The 10,615-nt window shown below is 50.3% G+C and overlaps 1 protein-coding gene across 6 annotated transcripts in view; it reads right to left on the bottom strand.

Moving 5' to 3' along the window:
- Positions 1 to 9,174: 9,174 nt before the first annotated feature.
- Positions 9,175 to 10,615, bottom strand: part of LOC119448984 (uncharacterized) — a 34,563-nt gene continuing 33,122 nt past the window's right edge. For all 6 annotated transcript variants that reach the window (XM_049666167.1, XM_049666168.1, XM_049666169.1 and 3 more), the window contains 2 exons: positions 9,553 to 9,729; positions 9,175 to 9,417 (listed from right to left, as the gene is read on the bottom strand). The gene's annotated coding sequence lies outside the window, so the exon portion shown is untranslated. The remainder of the gene's footprint in view (positions 9,418 to 9,552; positions 9,730 to 10,615) is intronic.

Genomic DNA, 10,615 nt, shown 5'->3' with positions numbered 1-10,615 from the left:
CTCGCACGTAGGAGCTGCGCTCGGCAAGGTCGCTGCGCTCGGTCCGGAGATAAGAGAGCCACGCTCAGCGGAGACCAGTTTCCTCAAAAGTCCCTAAGCGATTATGTCCCCTAAGCACCTAGGAGCTCCACGATTGCCATGACAACACGTGTTAAGCGGAAGTCTCCGCTTTACCTACTAGAAATTTAATTGTAAAGTCGCCAACGGGGTACCTTGAAGACAACGAGGTTTATACATACATGATCGGCTTCCGCGCCGGACTCTCGGCACAGGATGCCGTGAAAGTAATCAAGTATGATTGTATGATCGGTCTTTGCGAGAGGTTGGCACGCGTCGAGGACGTCAAGCACACAATCTACGCCGACGACATTACCATCTGGTGCGTCGGGGGCTGCAAGGGCAGAGTCGAAGAAGCCATGCAGGAGGCGATCGACGTGATCGAGGAGTATCTCCGCCCCACCGGACTTCGGCGCTCCCCCGCCAAGTAGGAGCTTCTGCTATACAGAAAAGAGAGGCCGACCCAAAGATTGGAAGCCAGTTTCCGAAAACAGCATCAGTCTTCACACTTGTGACGGGGGGGGGGGGGGGGGGGGGGGGTGATACCCAGGGTCGACGTCATTCGGGTCCTGGGAATGTTTGTCGAATTCAACGGCGGGAACGGAACGGGTCTCCGCAAGATCATCGCAACGACGGACAACGCTTTCCGCCTCGTTCGCAGAATCGCAAACAGACACCGAGGCATGAAGGATGCCAGTCTCCTCAGCCTGATCAAAGCCTTCGTATTATGCCACTTCACGTACACGAATTCTATGCACAACTGGCTCCGAGTGGAGCGAGACAAGCTCAACGCTCTCATCCGCAAAGTAGTCAAAAGGGCTCTCGGGCTACCCATAAGGACCCATACCGAGATCTCCTCAAGCTGGAGGTACACAACACGGCCGAGGAGATTGCCGAAGCCAAAGAACGCACGCAACTAGCTCGCCTGACCACCACAGCGGCAGGTAAACGCATCCTCAAAGAGCTTGGTTACCCTCCTGCGGGATCCCAAAGGTCAGTATACCCGATCCCTAGGTGCATTCGAGAGAAGTTCGAAGTGGCCCCCGTGCCCCGAAACGTCCAGCCCGACCACAACGAGGGCAGATGCAAGGTGAGAACAGTAGCGATCCTCAAGCAGATCAAGCAAAAAGGCATCAGAGGAAGCGTCATCGACGCCGCGGAGTACAGCAATGGGAAGACATTCGCCGTCGTCGTGGTCGACTCCAGCGTCAAGATTTCCAATAACGCTCGATTCGCACTTCAGACCCCCAAGTCGCTGATCAAGCCGCCATCGCACTCGCCCTGCTAGATGGTCGTGGGTCGGAGATCTATAGCGATTCCAAAACGGTAGTTAGAGCTTTTCAGAACGGTCGCATCGCCGAGCAAGCTGCTCGTCTTCTTAGCGTCTCCAGTCCGGATGCTCTCACGCATCATTCGAATCACTGGTTTCCCGCTCACGTAGGGTCGGTCGAGGGTGCTCCCGCGAACCTCAATTGAGTCTGTTCACGAGGTAGTAGTAGTAGGAAAACGTTTATTCACAGAGAGAAAAATAAATACGGAGGAAAATGTACATTGAGTGGAGTATTCATTTCAAGACCCCAGTGGCCTTGGCTGCCGCTCTCGCCTGGATTACCAGTCCGCGCTGGGTCGCTAGGTCGGGGCTGGACAGAGTGGCCTCCCACTGCTCCTCCGGTTGTTGTGTTTGTATGTCTGGGGGTTTGGGGCCCGTACACCCCCACGTGACGTGGTAGGTGGTGGGCCGTTCGTTGCACCATGGGCATGCGTCTTTGTAGTGTTCTGAGAAGATAATGCTGTATTTGTGTAAGTTAGGGAAGGTGTTGGTCTGGAGCTGTCTCCAGTCCCGTGCTTCCTGTGCGTTTAGCCCCTTGTGGGGTGGGAGGTAAATCTGACGTTGTTTGCGCAGGTGTTTGAAGTCGCGCGCCGTAAGCCGCGGGTACGGGGAGGAAGGTAGTGGGATCGAGGATTGTGGCCGCTCGGTTTGTGTGACCTCGAGCTAGCCTGTCCGCGGCCTCGTTACCCTCCAGCCCCGAGTGCCCCGGAGCCCACGTGATCTGGTGTTTGAGCGATAAATTTATAGCCAATGGATTAGTCTAGCTAATTTTGAGGTATTCTGCCTGCAAGAAGAGCCGACACGCCGCTTGGGAGTCGGTTATTGAAGTTCTCGGTAGGTCGCGTCGCCGTACTGAACGGCCAGCACGATCGCCGCAGCTTCCGCTTCTGTGACGGTGTAGTGCGGGATGGAGATGCTGGAGACTTCTGCGTAAGAGCCCACCACGACGTCTGCTGCTGCGTTCGATGTATCCTAATATAGGGCGGCGTCCACGTACACCATCCTCGGGCTACGTCCCACTGTACGTTTGAGATAGTCCACTCGGGCGTTTCTTCTGCCTACGTTGTGGGATTGAGACATGTTTTTTCGGGAGCGGGGCCGCGTGTATTCTGGCCCGGTACGATGTCGGAATGTTTGTGGTCGACTGGATGGCGTCAAGGTCTGCCGTGTAGCCGATGCGCTTGAGGATGTGTAGGCCTGTCGCTGTGGAGAGGAGGCGTTCTCTCTGGGACAGGAGGACCGCCTCCTGAATTTCCTCGAACGTGTTATGTAGTCCCAAAGCTTCCAAGTTGACGTTTGATGTGTACGGTGGGAGACTGATGGCGTTCTGTAGGCTACGCGTATCATCGCATTGGCTTTGTGAAGTCTGCTCGGAGCAGGGTGAGGTAAGGGAGCCCGTAGGAGAGGCGGCTGATGACCAGTGCCTGCACCAGAAGGATCGTGTCTTCCTCCCGCATGCCTTTTCTGTTTCTGACCCCGGTGGTTAATCTTAGAGATCTGCTGTGTTGTAGTCTTGAGCAGTTGGAGTGTGTGGTTGGCCTTTCCGTCGCTCTGCAGCCAGAGGCCCAGGATCCGGATGAGTGGTACTTCCCGGATTGGGACCCCATGTAGAATGTTCAGGTTGCTGGCGATTTGTAGTGGTGTCCCTGTATGCGAATCACTTCGGATTTGTCGGGGGAGCAATGCAGTCCGCATCGAATGGCCTCTGTTTCGACGCAGATTGCTGCCGCTTGGAGTGTGTATTCCTTCTCGGCTAGAGAGCCGGAGCTTGTCCGATTGTAATGTCGTCCGCATACAGGTGTATCCGATGTTCGGAATCTGCTGTAGAGCCCTTGCGACGCCGATCATGGCAACGTTGAACAGGAGCGGGGAGATTATCGATCCCTGTGGTGTGCCCTTGTTGGGCATGTCTTGAGGGTCCGATCTCGTGTCACCCATTCCTATTGTTGCCGTTCGGTTGGACAGAAAAGTCTTGACATATTGGAAGGTGCGCTCGCCGCAGTTGAGATTGCTGAGCTCGGAGAGGATTGCCTCCTGAGACACGTTATCAAACGCGCTTTTGAGATCCAGCGCCATAATGAGGTGTTCGCCACCCTCGGGATGTTAGAGAGTACTCCTCCTTCAGGAGAAGGAAGGCGTCTTGTGTCGACAGGCCCGACCGGAAGCCAATCATAGATGGATGAAAAAGGTTGTTATCTTCTATGTAGTGTTGGAGGCATGTCTGGATGACTCGCTTGTAGAGCTTGCCCAGGCACGATGTGAGAGATATAGGTCGTAGAGCTTCGACCGCCGACTTCTTGCCCGGTTTCCGGATTACTATGATCTCCGAGTGTTTCCACTCGGAGGGAATTTCATTCTTCTCCCAGAGCGAGTCATTCGAGTACTTGGTGAGGTCCCTGATCTGTGCCTTGCTCAGGTTGCGGATCATGGCGTTGTTAATTTTGTCTGCTCCAGCCGTCGTATTTGGGTTGCAGGATCGTACGGCGGCGTACACCTCGGCTTCGGAGATGGGAGCGTCGAGTGCCGGATTTTCCTCACCCTGATAGGTCGCAGAGAAGGGTGGCGCGGTGCTGGTGCCGATGTATTTGTCCCTTAGAGCCAGAAGTAGCGCTACGTTGTCTGCCGGAAAGAGGTGAGCCATACGCTTCAGGGTGCGTGTAGATTCAGATTTAGATTTTCAGGGGTTGATGAGGTTCCGCAGGATTTCCCACGTACAGGAGGTTTCCAGCGTTCTCCGCAGTGACTCACAATACTGTTGCCAGTTTTGCTGTGCTAGGTTGGTGGCGTATGCCTGAGCGCCCTCTGTGAGCTGTGCAATCTGCAGGCGGAGGGATCTGTTTAGCTGTTGCCTTTTCCCATGGGCCGGCTGCGCTTTTGCCATAGCTTGAGAAGGTGGCGGTCTACCTCTGGGGCTTCCAGTGTGCGGTGTATGTTTCTGTGGCTGTCTTGTATGCCTGTCTGATGTCTTCGCTCCAGAGTGTATCAACTGGATTGGACCTGATGGGACGGGTGCATTGCGGAATTTGGCCAGTGGTGATATGGGCGGCCCCCAGATGTCTTCTAATTTTACTAATGATATGGACGTGCGAGTATAGAGTGGTTGCTGCCCAGGGTTTCTCCTAGGTTCGTCCACATGGCCTCGGCGACGTTCTTGGTCAAGGTGAGGTCGGGGCAGGAGTCACGGGTGACGCTGTTGCCTTCCCTGGTCGGATATGAGGGTCGGTAAAGAGTTCCAGTCGTAGAACTTGTATTGCTCGCGCGACTGTCACTCCTCTTGCTGAGTTTGACTGATACCCTCAGTCCCGGTGAGGGGAGTTGAAGTCCCCGACTACGATAAGCTAGTTTGCTTGCGCCAGTCGATTGGCTTCGGAAAGGAGGTTGGTGAAATCGGCCTTCGCCGGCCTTGGTGGCTCGTACGTGTTAACCACGAATGTGCTCTTTCATCTCCGTTTGTGGGCACGATCTCTATGGTTAAGTGCTCAACCTCCAGTTCTCACAACGAGTGCTCGATAACAGTGATGTCTTTTGCGACGAGGATTGCAACCTTCGCCATGTGGGTTGGTGGATCGTGTAGCCGGCTAGCGTAGGGGTTCTGTCGGCTCCAATCTCTTGCAAGCAGATAATGTCAGGTCTTACGGGGGTGGTGCAGAGGTATTGCTTCAGGAGACCCTGTTTTCGTCTGAAACCTCTGCATTCCATTGCCATACTTCAATGTGTTCGGTAGGGCTTGGCTTATGGTTTGGGGCCATATTGGGAGACTAGGTGGCTGGCGGGCTTGAATCGCTCCCGATGGAACGGGCACAGCTGCGATTGCGGGAGGGGCGTTGTTCGCATGACAAGGCGCATTTTCGGCGTTGAGTCTGAAGCGCCTGTATGGAGGTGGAGTGTTGGTTCTGTGTAACAGTTACCTGCGCGAGGTTGGCAGCTATGTTCTCAATTTGGCTTGAAGCACGCTGAATAGTTGGATGACATTTTCGGTGAGAGCTGACTACTATCTTCTCCATGTCTTGTAGTGTTTGCTGTAGCGTTAGGTGTGTCACTATCATTTGGTTGCTGTGGGGGTGTGGCTGGTGGCGGCGCGGTGGTTGTGTTTAATTACTTGTTCAAGTTTGGCATAAGCGCTGTGAGCTTCACGTATTGTTCTATCTTAGCATTTTGCGCTTTTATAATTGCTTGTAATTTAGGGATTCGGGGGTCTGTTTGAGCAGCAGGGGAGTCCTTGCCTTCCCAGCTCACCTGCTTCGTGTCTTGGGGGGTTGCTGATGCTTCTTCCTCGGCATCGTGGGCCGTGTCCACATTGTGGTGGTTGTGCCTGTTGCTGCCGGGCTCGCGTTCCGGACCCGGACCGGCTCCTGGACTGGCTGCGGCTCGCTGAGTCACTGTCCTGGGAGTAGAACCAGCGATTGTTGTAGATCTTGGGAAGGCCATCCAATCAGACGGCCTCTTCTCTACGTTGTTGCGGGCGGCTGACGGCTGAAGTACCCTTGCTGGTTTCAGTCTCTTGGGGCATTCCATGGTGCCGGTTTCGTGCTGACCACCGCAGAGTCTGCATTTTGGCTCACAGACATGGGTGGGTTCTGCATGCCACACTGGCGGCAAACTGGTGTGTTGGGGTTTGGGCACACGTTCGGACGATGTCCCGACTGCATACACATCAGGCGAACTGCCGGGCGGCATAAACTTTGGCATGGGTATTCACACCCGCCATGATAGACCAGCCTGGGCAGGTGGGGGCCGTCTATGGTGAGGAGCGATGTTGTAGATGTGCCCAAGATGCAGGCGTCCAAGATTAATGTGGGTGTCCCGCACCCCCAGTCCTTCATGAGGGTTTCTCTTGTATCGTTGGGGTCGAGTCCGACAATGACACCTTGATGGTTTGCGGTGAGAACGGGACGTACGCTCTCACCGGGTGGGCTTGGTCACTGCATACACCGATTACTCAGGATCATTTTTATATGTCGACATATATTAGACCATATATAGTTCAGTAAATCGCCCACCTCCAAGCATGTTATGAATTTCTTATATTTCTAGAAATATATTTATTATGTAAGAAAAACTGAATGTGTATCTTAAATTAGCAGATGTAAATACATAAACTCACAAGTTTAATCAAAATCGACTCAGAAATAAGAAAAAAGTTGTCAAAGCAGGGTCTCCCCTTAAGTGACACCAAAGAGGAATACTAAATTATGCTCGTCCGATATGAAAATAGCTTCTCCTGGAGTGATAAGAGGCTTGGTAAGCCAGAAAAGATGCCACTGTTTCCACACCACACCATGAGATCACGGACCTTAAAAGCGTCTACTAATGTTAGTAGGAAACATCGGAATACTGTTGTATCTCCCATACCGCAAGGGGCGCTGATGAATGATGTGCTCGGCGTGTCGATTGCTTTGTTTCTATGATTACAACACCTTTCGCTTAGCTGCAGTGATAGTAGGTGATAGTTATAATGGCTGTAAAATGTTTATTTGCAGTACACATGCGAATGTAAATGTCACATCACATTTTTAAACAATGATTATAGTGCTGCAGATTGACTGGAAAACTAAGGACGAATAAATTGGGCAGACGCACAGAATAGATTAGGACAAACACTCGTCCTGCCTGTTCCATGGGTCTGTCTAATTTATTTGCGCTTAGTTTCCCAGTCAACATGTCACACTAACAAGGCGAACAGTCTTTCTGACGTCATATCTGCTGCATGAAGTGCACGAAATTGCCGCAATTTAATCCTTTCACTGCCAAGATTTTGCAAAACTGTGTGGAATAGAAAACTGGAAAAGCTTGTCAACTCTTCCCTCATGAGATCCTCATAATAATAGTCAAACCTCAATATAATGAACTGCCGGTTGTAACAAGTAAATCTAAAATGTTTTTCGCCATATCAGCGTTCAGCGATACATGCTTGTATTATTGGACATAACGAAGTATTGGCATGTCAGATGAAACTTTGTTGCCACAAGGCTCAACTGTACATGTAATGCATTTTATATCGACTCACACAAAGATACTTGTTTGGAAATTGAGGCATCCCCCGACTATATGCAAGTGTTATATGATTTTGTCCTAACATGTGATAAGGAAGGTAGTGTAAAAGGCATAAAAAAATGAACAAATGTTGAAGCCCAACCGCTTGACCCTATTCGTGCTGACAAGTGCAGCTCATTTCTGGCAAGCAAGCCAAAGTGTGTGCAACCGGGCCAGTTTGTATGGGAAAGGTAGAAGTTGGTCAAACGGACCCAGGTTGGTTTGGAAAGGTTTAAAAGTACTGACATGACAGTTTGACTTGTCATCTCATTGTGTTAAGTGAAGGTCCACATCCTCTAAATCATGGAAAGGTACTGGAAGCATCAGAGTGCTTTAAACAATTTAATATACTTTCTACAAACCGGTTTCAGTTTTCAATACCCAGACGGTGGATGTGTAGGAACATTGCCGTACACCGACTCTCTTACTTCCTCCAATCGCTGTAGGTGCGATGAGTGAGCACAGCCTGAGACTCGCGCTTGACACTCTTCTCAGTTCCTTTATAGCAAAAGAAAAAGAAGCAGAAAGCTAGCCTTCATGCATAGCGCTCAACGCCAGCGTTTCCAGGTAAACCACTACGGTTACATAAGCTGCAGTTGCTGGGAAGCGTGAGAGGCAGTCAGGGATCTTGAATGCTATCGCGTTCCACTTTCAAAGGCGAAGCTTAAGCAATCTCAAAGTTTTTAGATGACAGTGACTACAGTATTCCAGCAACTATGCTGTTGCCGACTTGGCCGGCTTTGGGAACTTGTCTGTACTAACCACCTTCGAAGCAAGCACCCCGCTGGCATAAGGCGCTGCCACGAGAGGAAGGCGCATGTACCATAAGAATTTTTTTTTTTTGCGCGCAAACTTCACTCCCCACCCCTTTCAGTCTTTCAACATGTTTTAAGCTTTTCAAGAACAGAAAGGAAAAGGTAAAAGTGACGCAACATATGTAAACTTATTAACAATATGGGAGAGTTGGCAGGCATGTAAGTGGCCACAAATTGAATCTATGTGTCAAGCAAACAAAAAGGCATGATGATGGAGAAAAGAAACATTGTGGGCCCTGCAACTGCCTCACTGCTAACAAATCTTGCAGTCCAAATATGAGAATGAAAGCAGGATTTAAAAGAAAGATATGAGGGAAGGAGACGGTCGTGGTGCATAAAGAGTTGCAGTTTCATCCAAAAGGCAAAGCATCGATTGTGATAGCGAACTAGTGGACAGCTATACGAAGTAAGGAAAGTAGTTTTATCGGCCGTATAACTTGTACACATAGGCATACTAACTAAATTAACAAGCATAGTGTCACGCGCGCACAAGCAAACATGAACACATCTCACTCGATGACCGCGGAAACTGTCAAAACGCTGGAGTAAGCGCAGCAGCAGCGAGCGAATTGACTTCATGCCACTGCTCACATCAACGCAAACTAAGCCACAAAACATAGCTTAGGGCGGACTCTGTCCCTGCCACAGATGGCTTTCAAGATACAGCGGCCCGAGCGGGCGGGCATGGGCAGTCGCTCGGGCTTCCTGGAGTAGAACATGCCCCTTCCTACCTTCCCTCTGGAGCATTGCACGCAAATGGAAGAAGGAGCGCTTCCTTCACGCTCCCCTCCCTTGCGTGCGCAAGATTGAGTCACGATCGCCAGCTGACCTTCGCAAGCTTTCACTCGTACACACAGCATATGGCACGCGGCGACCGATTTTATCGCCCTTGGACTTTATACGGAAGCTCACGGTGATGGCGACGGCAGAATCCGCCTCTAGTGTCCATATAATTGCTATCGCAATAAAAGTTCTTTGTGGTCCTGCTGTGCTTGCAGATTCCAAAGTTCGGTCACAAATCATGCCCCACGAAACATGACGTGCTGGTGCATCCCAGTGCTGCTGAGGAAGGTTGCCAGGCTTCCATTCGCACTAGCCTGGGATTAGGCTGTGTCCGTGGGGCAGGAGGAGTGCCTTCACTGTGTATGCTGCAAGCCCCACTCTGCCGAGCAATTGGGACACCTGCAAATGAAGTGAAGCCCTTTAGGTGCAATGGGGCAAGGCAAGTACACTATGTTGCTCGTATTTTATCCGAATTCTACGTTTTACAGACTGGTACAAACGAATGGGGCCGTGAAAATTCAGAGATGACCATACCTTTTATGTCGGTCAGTCAGCTGGATTGGGTGCCGCTATTCTGGCAGTGTGTGTGCCCTGCATGTGAGATGCAACATGATGCCAATACTGCTGGTGGTCCGACGAGGGGTACATTAACATGCTTTCTGGTGGATGGTGCCGGCAATTGAAGTCACTATAAGCGATAACCTGGAACAACTGCGAACAAGGAAGATTGCACTGTCAGCGAAAAAGGATGCAGGAACTCTTATACTTCAGGGAAGGTACTGGGGCTTAAAAGGCCAACTGCAACAAACTTTGCATAAGTAAAAAGCCTAATTTTAGATAGTGAAGATATAATACCGCCTCTGAAAAATTGCATGTTTGAAATATGAGTGGATGTGCCACATAGTCAACAAGAATTAAATGTTTTTGATAATAGAACTGGAAAAAGAAAAAAAACGCTACCATTACTGCTCGCTGGAAATAATGCAGAATCCATAACATTCAGCACGAGCATGGCCCTTTGGCAAGATCTCCGAGATTATACTGTTTCAGTAGTTCCTTGCAGCAGAGCCAAGGCTAAGTGACCTGCGAGTGCAGATTTTTGTGCAGCGAAATGTAGTGCCACAATTCGGAATCCGTTGGACGACTAAATGGCCTTTACAAGTGGTCTTGGCAGGTGTTCACTGGAAGCTTCTCTGCAAGTCATAGGCCTGTTTATTGCACAATCCTGCTCAGTTTTCTAATAAAATATTTATTCAGGCTCTACGATACTGGAAATATAGTTCTCCATTTGAATAAAAATGTGCAAAGAAAAAAAAACATTAATGCAATGCTACCATATAGACATTAATTTTCATTAAAAAAGTACAAATAAACAACTGCTTTAACAGTGGATAAATTCATATTGTAGTCGGCACAGCCACAACACTATGGAGGACTCCCTCCTGAGTAGTGCTTCGTCCTTCGCAAGAATGGCGTCCGCAGACTTGTTTGTGTGGCAACATTCCCAAGGTGCTCTTTTACGCGAAAGGATCCGAACAAGTTGCCGTTGAACATGCCTACAACAGCGCAGATGGAGTGTGATAAACATACATTATAT

Source organism: Dermacentor silvarum, chromosome 4 (genome assembly GCF_013339745.2).
Source record: "Dermacentor silvarum isolate Dsil-2018 chromosome 4, BIME_Dsil_1.4, whole genome shotgun sequence".
Classification (NCBI taxonomy): Eukaryota; Metazoa; Arthropoda; class Arachnida; order Ixodida; family Ixodidae; genus Dermacentor; species Dermacentor silvarum.
This window is presented reverse-complemented; position numbering and strand designations above follow the sequence as displayed.